The sequence below is a fragment of the Sinocyclocheilus anshuiensis genome, unplaced genomic scaffold, assembly GCF_001515605.1.
Source record: "Sinocyclocheilus anshuiensis isolate Anshui unplaced genomic scaffold, SAMN03320099.WGS_v1.1 scaffold1207, whole genome shotgun sequence".
In the NCBI taxonomy this organism is placed as follows: domain Eukaryota; kingdom Metazoa; phylum Chordata; class Actinopteri; order Cypriniformes; family Cyprinidae; genus Sinocyclocheilus; species Sinocyclocheilus anshuiensis.
The window spans coordinates 531712-542619 of NW_015539914.1; the positions used below are offsets into that span (position 1 = coordinate 531712).

General features: G+C 37.9%; 1 protein-coding gene across 1 annotated transcript in view; it reads left to right on the forward strand.

Annotated features, from left to right (window-relative positions):
* Positions 1 to 10365: 10365 nt before the first annotated feature.
* The window catches only part of LOC107686406 (growth hormone receptor-like), a 30598-nt gene continuing 30055 nt past the window's right edge, over positions 10366 to 10908 (forward strand). The window contains exon 1 of the mRNA XM_016483375.1: positions 10366 to 10384. The gene's annotated coding sequence lies outside the window, so the exon portion shown is untranslated. The remainder of the gene's footprint in view (positions 10385 to 10908) is intronic.

Consider the following 10908-nt stretch of genomic DNA (forward strand, 5'->3'; position numbering starts at 1 on the left):
GCTGTGCTGAAAATCCTTTACCTAATTTGGTGTTCCCATATTTCAATATTTTGGTTTCAATATTTGGTAATAATATAGCATAACAAGAACTTTGTAGGAAATCCTTTGTAGGCTGGTCATTTTTGACCGGAACACCACAAGTGTAACAGGGTTTCTAAAAAAAGATTTAGTCCAATGTGTATTTATTAAATTAGTATTTTTGGGAAAAGGAAATCATACCTGGCTCACAACATTAACTGTCATATATTGTTCTTAATTATTCAGTATGGATCATTCTTCCAGGACTTCGAACTCCTGAAGGGTGTTTTTCCTCTTTTGTCCACAAAGAGGCAGCATCCTCAGCTTTATTATTAAGATGATTTGTTGACAACAATATAACTTTTGTATTGACCTTGTATAACCTGCTGCCCAGTTTTATTCAGGGTGGAGGTCATCCAGTGGCCAGTGTTCAAGAAATATTTAGCTATTGCTTTGTCTCTGTCTTCTCTTTGTCGGCGACTCCCTGCGGCCCTGTTCTCTTCCTCTGTTTAATTAAAAGTGAAAGCCAGCGAATGCTTTCGGCATTTCACAGAGGTAATATGCTAAACTGAGTAATTAAGACTAATGCTAAAGTTAAGCCTTACTAAAGGCCACACTGCCACTGAGCAAGCTTAAACTGTCAAACAGAGTCATGAAAATAGTCTTGAAATAGTGAAAAATGGGACTCAATAGGAGGATAAAGGTTGCCTTGAAGTGCCTTAAAGAAATGAGACAGGAATCAAGACAGGAGACAGTCTTTTTTTCTCTTTCCGACATATTTTCAAGGTTGAGTGCTTGATATATTAGACAGGTGGGTTTTTATATGGCAAGTGACTTATTTCTGAGCACTAAGTACATGTACTAATAACTTTTTTTTTTTGGTCTAAAATCCATTCTGGGTGGAAGTAGATGTAATAAACTGTTTAGTCCTTTTGTATTTCCCTAGAAGAAGAACAGAATTGTTTTTTTCTTGCAATCTCTTTTCTTACTCATAAAATGATTATGTATAGCAATAATGATTGTCTTGAAAAAAAAGGAATGTTTTAAAATGAAGATGTAATTGCTGCGATTTGGATGCATTAAGTCTAACCTAAATGATAGAGATGGCTGTCTGCTCTGTAATTAAATTTGACATAATGGAGAAAGTGTTGACCTTTCCGTATTAAAATGTTCTCTTTCACCTCCCCAGAAGCTCTTGCAAGCAGTTTCTTCCACGCGTGTCTCTCTTAATTCACTCATGCCATGATTTCATGTAGAGAGACAGACCATGTTTCGTCTGCACCCATAAAAAAAGACAGGCCTGAAATCTTTTTAGAATAAATTGCTTGCTGATTTCCATGGATTATTTTAAAATTGCATGCATCAAAATGGCTTCATTGCCTAGTTTAATTGTAACTAAATCAATTTAGTTATATTATTTTTTTTTTTTTTCAAATCTTGTAGCTTTTTCTATTTTCTTTGTTCAATCAAGATATAACAACCAGATAGATAGATAGACAGACAGACAGACAGACAGACAGACAGATAGATAGATAGATAGATAGATAGATAGTAATTGTGCAATGACTTTCATTTTGGCAATGAATGTAATCAGTTTTGGACTTATCATAAAGTGAAATCCTGGACCACATACTGACTGGTGGGTGTAAATACAAAGAAAACATTACATTTATGAGCTGAATTCAACATCGGTCGCTTTAATGTGATTCAGCTCTGCCAAACACTTCGGCTGCGTAAATACCTGGGGCATCATCTCAGAAACAGAGCTACAGAGATAAAGAGGTGGGTCATGAACAACATGACTAACATATCAGTTCTTATGTTAGTATGTGAGTTGTTTACTCAGATTTTTCCATCATGACACAGTGGGTCAGAGTCTACAGAGTAGCATCTCTTTTCTGATAATGTATCATGTTTTTTTCCACTGTTATACTCCAATAGCTATTTTTCTGTAAAAGCTTATAATGTTTTTGTTTTCTAGCTTCGAAAATAATGAATCCTATTTTCTCTTCGGATGATAGCTGTGATATCCACCAGCATTGTTACAAACAAGATAACAGAATTAAGCAACAAGCCTGCAGTTCTGATCATACGAGAGTATTTTTTTATCATAACTTTTCCACCTTTTACATTTTTATTCATGAATTACTGACAAAGTGTAGTTTCTTTTTGTTGGATTAATAGCAATATTTCACACATGGCTCCATGATCCCTCTCTTCGCCTCATACACATCCATTTTTCACCGCCAATTAGAATTAAATGTCTTGTTTGTATTCTTTGATGTTAACCTCCATTAGGATCATCCATGTGCAAGAAAAAGAGGGAAACATTTCATTTGCATACTATATTAAAACAGTGACAAGGACTGGGATGCTAACTGCTTTGTTTTTACTCACCCACTGAAACTGTCAGCAGGTGGGTAAAAACATCTCTTTTGAGTTCAACAGCCTGATAAACATTTACACTATAGTGCTCATGAATCATCCCGATTCAGTGTTCAAAAGTTTAATTGTAACTAAATCAATTTAGTTATATTATTATTATTTTTTTCAAATCTTGTAGCTTTTTCTATTTTCTTTGTTCAATCAAGATATAACAACCAGATAGATAGACAGACAGACAGACAGACAGATAGATAGATAGATAGATAGATAGTAATTGTGCAATGACTTTCATTTTGGCAATGAATGTAATCAGTTTTGGACTTATCATAAAGTGAAATCCTGGACCACATACTGACTGGTGGGTGTAAATACAAAGAAAACATTACATTTATGAGCTGAATTCAACATCGGTCGCTTTAATGTGATTCAGCTCTGCCAAACACTTCGGCTGCGTAAATACCTGGGGCATCATCTCAGAAACAGAGCTACAGAGATAAAGAGGTGGGTCATGAACAACATGACTAACATATCAGTTCTTATGTTAGTATGTGAGTTGTTTACTCAGATTTTTCCATCATGACACAGTGGGTCAGAGTCTACAGAGTAGCATCTCTTTTCTGATAATGTATCATGTTTTTTTCCACTGTTATACTCAAATAGCTATTTTTCTGTAAAAGCTTATAATGTTTTTGTTTTCTAGCTTCGAAAATAATGAATCCTATTTTCTCTTCGGATGATAGCTGTGATATCCACCAGCATTGTTACAAACAAGATAACAGAATTAAGCAACAAGCCTGCAGTTCTGATCATACGAGAGTATTTTTTTATCATAACTTTTCCACCTTTTACATTTTTATTCATGAATTACTGACAAAGTGTAGTTTCTTTTTGTTGGATTAATAGCAATATTTCACACATGGCTCCATGATCCCTCTCTTCGCCTCATACACATCCATTTTTCACCGCCAATTAGAATTAAATGTCTTGTTTGTATTCTTTGATGTTAACCTCCATTAGGATCATCCATGTGCAAGAAAAAGAGGGAAACATTTCATTTGCATACTATATTAAAACAGTGACAAGGACTGGGATGCTAACTGCTTTGTTTTTACTCACCCACTGAAACTGTCAGCAGGTGGGTAAAAACATCTCTTTTGAGTTCAACAGCCTGATAAACATTTACACTATAGTGCTCATGAATCATCCCGATTCAGTGTTCAAATCTGATGTTAGTTAAGTTATTAAGTTGCCATCTCCAAACAACACAAAGGCTGCATCTGAAATTGCATACTTCCCTTCTGAATAATAGGCCAAAAACAGTAAGTGAAAAGAGTATGTCTGAATTTATAGTATTCATAAAACTGAGATTCTGAAGTGCACATCTGATGGACACTCTGACTTTACTATGGTGACCGTGATTTCACCAAGTACAACATGTTCCTGGATCAACATCCTTGTTGATCCTGGAACAACATTCCAATTAACCAGAATTGAGGTATAACTTTTCAGGAAATATCTGTTTTAGGCTTACGATCAGGGTTAGGTGCTTCTACACCCTTGTTAATCAGCTATCATTTCACACTGATTTTAGGAATAAATTATGGGTAGGGTTAGGTTTAGGGGTAGGGATTGGGTTTAGTCTATATTGTTGGACAGTAATGTTGATCCAGGAACATGTCTTACTTGGCAAAATCACGGCAACCCTTTACTATCCCATGAGGCCACGGGAGAGGATTTGTGAATGGCAGTGAAGCAAGGCAATTGACACTGGTAGGTCACATGGTAATGACAACATGGTGAATTTAGTACATCTGGATTTCATTCATACTAAATACTGTAGAACACACTTTTTTTTAGCTGTCACTAAGTAATTACTTATTCAAAAAGAAGTACCTACTCAGATAGTATGTGATTTCAGACACAGACAATAGTGGTGTTTCATTCCTGAATGAATCAGGGTTTTTGACCAAATCAGTTGAGTGAATAATGCAAGTGACTAGATTTGTGAATGACAAACTGGTTAAATGAATTATGTACTGTAACATGTGGAAAGAGCCACAGAAAAATCCGTTTTCAAACGCCACTCCTTTGAGAACCAGATCTAGATTTCAGTTCTGTTTTAACTGTTGATTGGCCAATCAAGTTTATACCCCGCCTAACATTTCTTAGAACAGATTAAAAAAAAAAAAAAAAGAGTATTTGAGTATTATTATATATAAGAGTATTATTTTCAGGTATACCTAAAAAAAAAGGTAACAACTGATCTGCTAAATGTGGATGGAGGACGCATTCTGTCTCTATTCCTGTCCAATAATCTGATGTTTCCCTTTTCCCTTTACACCTTACTGTCATTTCAATTACGCAACAACTTATACAAATGATGTTATCTTAACGCCTCAGGGAACTTAAAACCAGTGCCGTGTCCAACCAGCTGACAGGCTGCACAACAACCCTTCTAATCCAATTGAGACTTTACTGACACTGAGGTAAACACACATTAGCTTGGTGTGACACCAACAAAGTGAATTACGCTTCATTTGGAGCCAGAAAAGGCCACATTCTGTGTGAAAAAGAAGGATCTTACAAGCATTTCTGTTTTATACCACTTTTCAAGGTCCACCCAAAGACCATTTTCTCCCCAACTGTTTATTTTGCAACTTTTAGACTTTTTATAACCTAATGCGTGTAGCTGAACACTCTTTTCAAATCGGTATGAAAAACCAGCTCCAAAACAATGATTACCACAGTACTGGCAGTGATGCAGTATGAATGCAAAATATATGTACATATTGCATTCAGAAGTTCGAGGATGTGGCCTTGACCCTAACCCAAAATCGATTAACAACAACATAGATGTTGAGATGCACATTATTGAGATAAAATATGAGGGCAAGTTGCAATGTTTAAAGTTTGCTGAGAGAGAAGTTGGACACTCAGTGTGTCGTCCAAGAGCTTTGTTCACATGCCACATTCATTTAATGTAAAGTTTCTGTTTTTTTCACTCTCATTCACTGAGGCACTGTTGGGAGTGAAGAATGGGCCCCTTTCAATGGACCGCCCTTCTAAAATCTGATCAAAATTCACTACAGGGCTATCCCACCTCACATGTTATAGTTTCTTTTTGAAAGATTGATATAAAAAAAACTTGAATTTCTGATATATTTTTAAGACACATGTGGGTTTGAGAACTGATAGCCTCTCATGTATTAAAAGCACAACCCTTGCATTGATTCAATTCATATTAAACAGACAGGCAAGCTTCATTAAAAACATGCAGACCTTGAATTGTATAGCATACCCTTTCACATCTGAGATCATTAATTATGAAACAGGAAACTGAGGATGTCTAATTTGATTCAAGCACATAAGGTTTCTCAAAGTCTAAAAAAACAGATGTCAAACTATTCCATTAGAGCCAAGTCCAGTAATTATAAGGTTGGTCACATGACAAAAGACACATGATAAACTCTGACCTAAAGTAAAGATGAGGTCATTTTATCTAGCTGTCCAGACTTGATTTGGATTCTATTCTTCCACTGCAAATTAGAGAAGAGGAATAGAAAATATTCTCAGCCCTACATAAATATTACTGCTCTACAATTAATGTCATTACACTCTAGTTGGCAAGTTGTTGTCCCGATAATATAGACAAAGAAATTCGTCCACACCAGGTCCATTGATCTGCAATTCATTAACACAGAGATAACCTACAAAACCCAAGATTTACTTCACAGTACAGTAAAGAAATTAAAATCTAAATCTTTAAATAGACTACATGTCCAATGCACTTTCTTCAAGTATAAGTACTTTTTGGGTCAAACTTGAAAACGACCAAAAAGGCACATGTGTTCATAGTTTATGGTCAAAAGTGTGGATAAGTTAAAGGGGTCATATGATGCTATTTTAAAGATCATTATTTTGTGTATTTGGTGTAACAGAATATGTTGACATGCTTTAATGTTCAAAAAACACATTATTTTTCAAATACTGTACATTATTGTAGGTCCTCTATGCCCCGCCTCTCTCAAACATGTCCACACACACACACACACACACACACACACACACACACACACACACGACGCGTTCAGTGTTCGAACTATACCGTGGACTTTGGGGGAGACCACATGTTTTTTTGTTATAACGGACGGGGGTGGGGTGGGGGTTGTGCGCTTGTGCGTGCCTCAAAAGGGGGCTTACAATGACTTACAAAGATACATAACACAAAACAGTCCTGTCTTGCTCAAAAACCTGAATTGACAGAAAAGTGTTGCCAATGTGCTCTCCCAAATTAGTGATCCAAAAGAGTGACCACTGAACAAAAGTGGCCAAATTGAGTGAAAAACTGTCAAATTAAACTGCCAGTGTCCTCTCTCCCTAATAAGCGACAAAAAAGAGTGCCCTGAGCTGGCTGCCTTTTAAAAACTGTTTGAAAAGAGTAAGCAGTGCGCTCTCTCCCAAATAAGCGACCAAAAGAGTGACTGGTCTCCCTCAAAAACGCTCTCTCAGAAAACTAGCCAAATACGGCCTTCAAGTGACCTTCAACACTTTCGAAAACAACAGAAAGAAACTCTCCTCAAATAATCTGCACTGATTAAACTCACTCGATTATATGCGGCAGGCACGAGTGTTCTGGATGTTGCGCGCTCAGCGCGTGGGAGACCGCTATATTTCGCAGCTCGCGCCAGGACTCGAATATCTGTCGACAGGGGGCGCGAGCCAGTGACACTGAGCCAGACCAGTAAATGTGAATCTGAAGACTTGAAGTGCTACGCAGTCAACGTGAGACCCTTCAGGATCCGTGCGGTGCCCCCCGCTCCCTCTTAACAAATAACTGCCAACAGTTTTCAGCGCGTTATACCTGAAAACCCTGCAACGCGTTCAGCGGTATTCCCGAAAAGATGTTCGGGTGATTTTTTAGGGTTATCTGACCACGTTTTTTTTTTTTTTTTTTTTTTCGTTTTAAAAGCGGAGAATATCGAGAGCCCCACAACACACAAGTCTGTCGATCCGGATGAACGAACGGTTGAAAAAGTAAGAACTCGCAACAGATTTAGCTCGCGGACAACTTCTCTGGAGCTGAGTGAGTTTCGCTGTCTTCTTATCAAGTGTTCTTGCATGATATGCATTTAAACAGCTTTATTTTAAGTGTTTTAGTTGGGCTACGCTTTGGTTTAAAGGGGTGTGCAGGGCTCGTGTAGCACAGGGCAGTAAACTGGGGGAAATCGAGCGCTTTTTGCGTGCTGTGTGTGCAGATTAAAGGGCTTTTGATAAGTAATCGTTTTGTTGTTGTTTCTCATTTGATGTTGTTCTGTCGTCTAAACTTTGCTCTGTTCTCAGCGCAAGAGGGCATGAGGCAGAACTGTAGTTTACGCACGTATATGTTTATACGGATTATACGGAGGCTTTTCGGCTGCAAAAAGTGTTGGAAAATATTTATTACCCTCCTTAAATCAAGACCAGAAAGACCAGAGAAACAGAGCGGGAATTAATGGACACATTTGCTGTATATTCCTGTTATGAATTTGCGTGGCAGCTGGATTTATGCACGTGGCGTCTGTCATACAGGTGTTTTCCGCAGGTTTGAGGGCCCTTCAGGTGTGTCAGGTCCACTTGAGGTATGAGAATATAAAGAAGCTGGTATTTCTTTACTGTTTCAACAAATGTGTCTTCTAGTTTTGTATATTATTATTTTGTGCTTTGTTTCTCTGATGTAAAATAAGATTTAGTAGAGAGTATGAAGCACTTTGATAACACTATTGAATACTTTCAAAAATAACTTTAGCAAACATTTAATTCTACACTGTTAGGTGTGGCTGACTCTTAACTTTTATAAAGAATATCTCTTTGGATTTGAGACTTTAGTCTTTGCAACTTTACAGATCTTCTTTATGCACCAAGAGCTTGTAACACTCCAAAGAGAAAGGAACACTTGAAATCGCATCATATGACCCCTTTAAAATAACTGACAAAACAGTCCTGTCTTGCTCAAAAACCTGAATTGACAGAAAAGTGTTGCCAATGTGCTCTCCCAAATTAGTGATCCAAAAGAGTGACCACTGAACAAAAGTGGCCAAATTGAGTGAAAAACTGTCAAATTAAACTGCCAGTGTCCTCTCTCCCTAATAAGCGACAAAAAAGAGTGCCCTGAGCTGGCTGCCTTTTAAAAACTGTTTGAAAAGAGTAAGCAGTGCGCTCTCTCCCAAATAAGCGACCAAAAGAGTGACTGGTCTCCCTCAAAAACGCTCTCTCAGAAAACTAGCCAAATACGGCCTTCAAGTGACCTTCAACACTTTCGAAAACAACAGAAAGAAACTCTCCTCAAATAATCTGCACTGATTAAACTCACTCGATTATATGCGGCAGGCACGAGTGTTCTGGATGTTGCGCGCTCAGCGCGTGGGAGACCGCTATATTTCGCAGCTCGCGCCAGGACTCGAATATCTGTCGACAGGGGGCGCGAGCCAGTGACACTGAGCCAGACCAGTAAATGTGAATCTGAAGACTTGAAGTGCTACGCAGTCAACGTGAGACCCTTCAGGATCCGTGCGGTGCCCCCCGCTCCCTCTTAACAAATAACTGCCAACAGTTTTCAGCGCGTTATACCTGAAAACCCTGCAACGCGTTCAGCGGTATTCCCGAAAAGATGTTCGGGTGATTTTTTAGGGTTATCTGACCACGTTTTTTTTTTTTTTTTTTGCATCGTTTTAAAAGCGGAGAATATCGAGAGCCCCACAACACACAAGTCTGTCGATCCGGATGAACGAACGGTTGAAAAAGTAAGAACTCGCAACAGATTTAGCTCGCGGACAACTTCTCTGGAGCTGAGTGAGTTTCGCTGTCTTCTTATCAAGTGTTCTTGCATGATATGCATTTAAACAGCTTTATTTTAAGTGTTTTAGTTGGGCTACGCTTTGGTTTAAAGGGGTGTGCAGGGCTCGTGTAGCACAGGGCAGTAAACTGGGGGAAATCGAGCGCTTTTTGCGTGCTGTGTGTGCAGATTAAAGGGCTTTTGATAAGTAATCGTTTTGTTGTTGTTTCTCATTTTATGTTGTTCTGTCGTCTAAACTTTGCTCTGTTCTCAGCGCAAGAGGGCATAAGGCAGAACTGTAGTTTACGCACGTATATGTTTATACGGAGCCTCAGATGGCTTTTCGGCTGCAAAAAGTGTTGGAAAATATTTATTACCCTCCTTAAATCAAGACCAGAGTAGCAAATTAAACAGAGCGGGAATTAATGGACACATTTGCTGTATATTCCTGTTATGAATTTGCGTGGCAGCTGGATTTATGCACGTGGCGTCTGTCATACAGGTGTTTTCCGCATTAAAAGCGGAGAATATCGAGAGCCCCACAACACACAAGTCTGTCGATCCGGATGAACGAACGGTTGAAAAAGTAAGAACTCGCAACAGATTTAGCTCGCGGACAACTTCTCTGGAGCTGAGTGAGTTTCGCTGTCTTCTTATCAAGTGTTCTTGCATGATATGCATTTAAACAGCTTTATTTTAAGTGTTTTAGTTGGGCTACGCTTTGGTTTAAAGGGGTGTGCAGGGCTCGTGTAGCACAGGGCAGTAAACTGGGGGAAATCGAGCACTTTTTGCGTGCTGTGTGTGCAGATTAAAGGGCTTTTGATAAGTAATCGTTTTGTTGTTGTTTCTCATTTGATGTTGTTCTGTCGTCTAAACTTTGCTCTGTTCTCAGCGCAAGAGGGCATGAGGCAGAACTGTAGTTTACGCACGTATATGTTTATACGGAGCCTCAGATGGCTTTTCGGCTGCAAAAAGTGTTGGAAAATATTTATTACCCTCCTTAAATCAAGACCAGAGTAGCAAATTAAACAGAGCGGGAATTAATGGACACATTTGCTGTATATTCCTGTTATGAATTTGCGTGGCAGCTGGATTTATGCACGTGGCGTCTGTCATACAGGTGTTTTCCGCAGGTTTGAGGGCCCTTCAGGTGTGTCAGGTCCACTTGAGGTATGAGAATATAAAGAAGCTGGTATTTCTTTACTGTTTCAACAAATGTGTCTTCTAGTTTTGTATATTATTATTTTGTGCTTTGTTTCTCTGATGTAAAATAAGATTTAGTAGAGAGTATGAAGCACTTTGATAACACTATTGAATACTTTCAAAAATAACTTTAGCAAACATTTAATTCTAAACTGTTAGAATTAAATGCATTTAAATATGTACACTGTAAAAAATTTTCAGCCTTCAACTTAAAAACGTAAGTTTTGTGGCTGCCTTAAAATTTTAAGTTAAATCAACTTAAAAGTACAAGTAATTTCAACTCACTAATTTAAATCTTGCCTAGTGCTGAATTGTTTTATTGAAGTTCATTTGACTTTACAATATTTGCTGTTTCAACTTAAGTTCAAAATTTTTAACATCAATTTTCTAGTTATGATAATGTAAACGTTATTTTGGATCCAGATAAAAAAAATATACTACAACATTTGTTTGAAACATTTAAAATTATTTTTTTCTTGCAGTGCTTATAA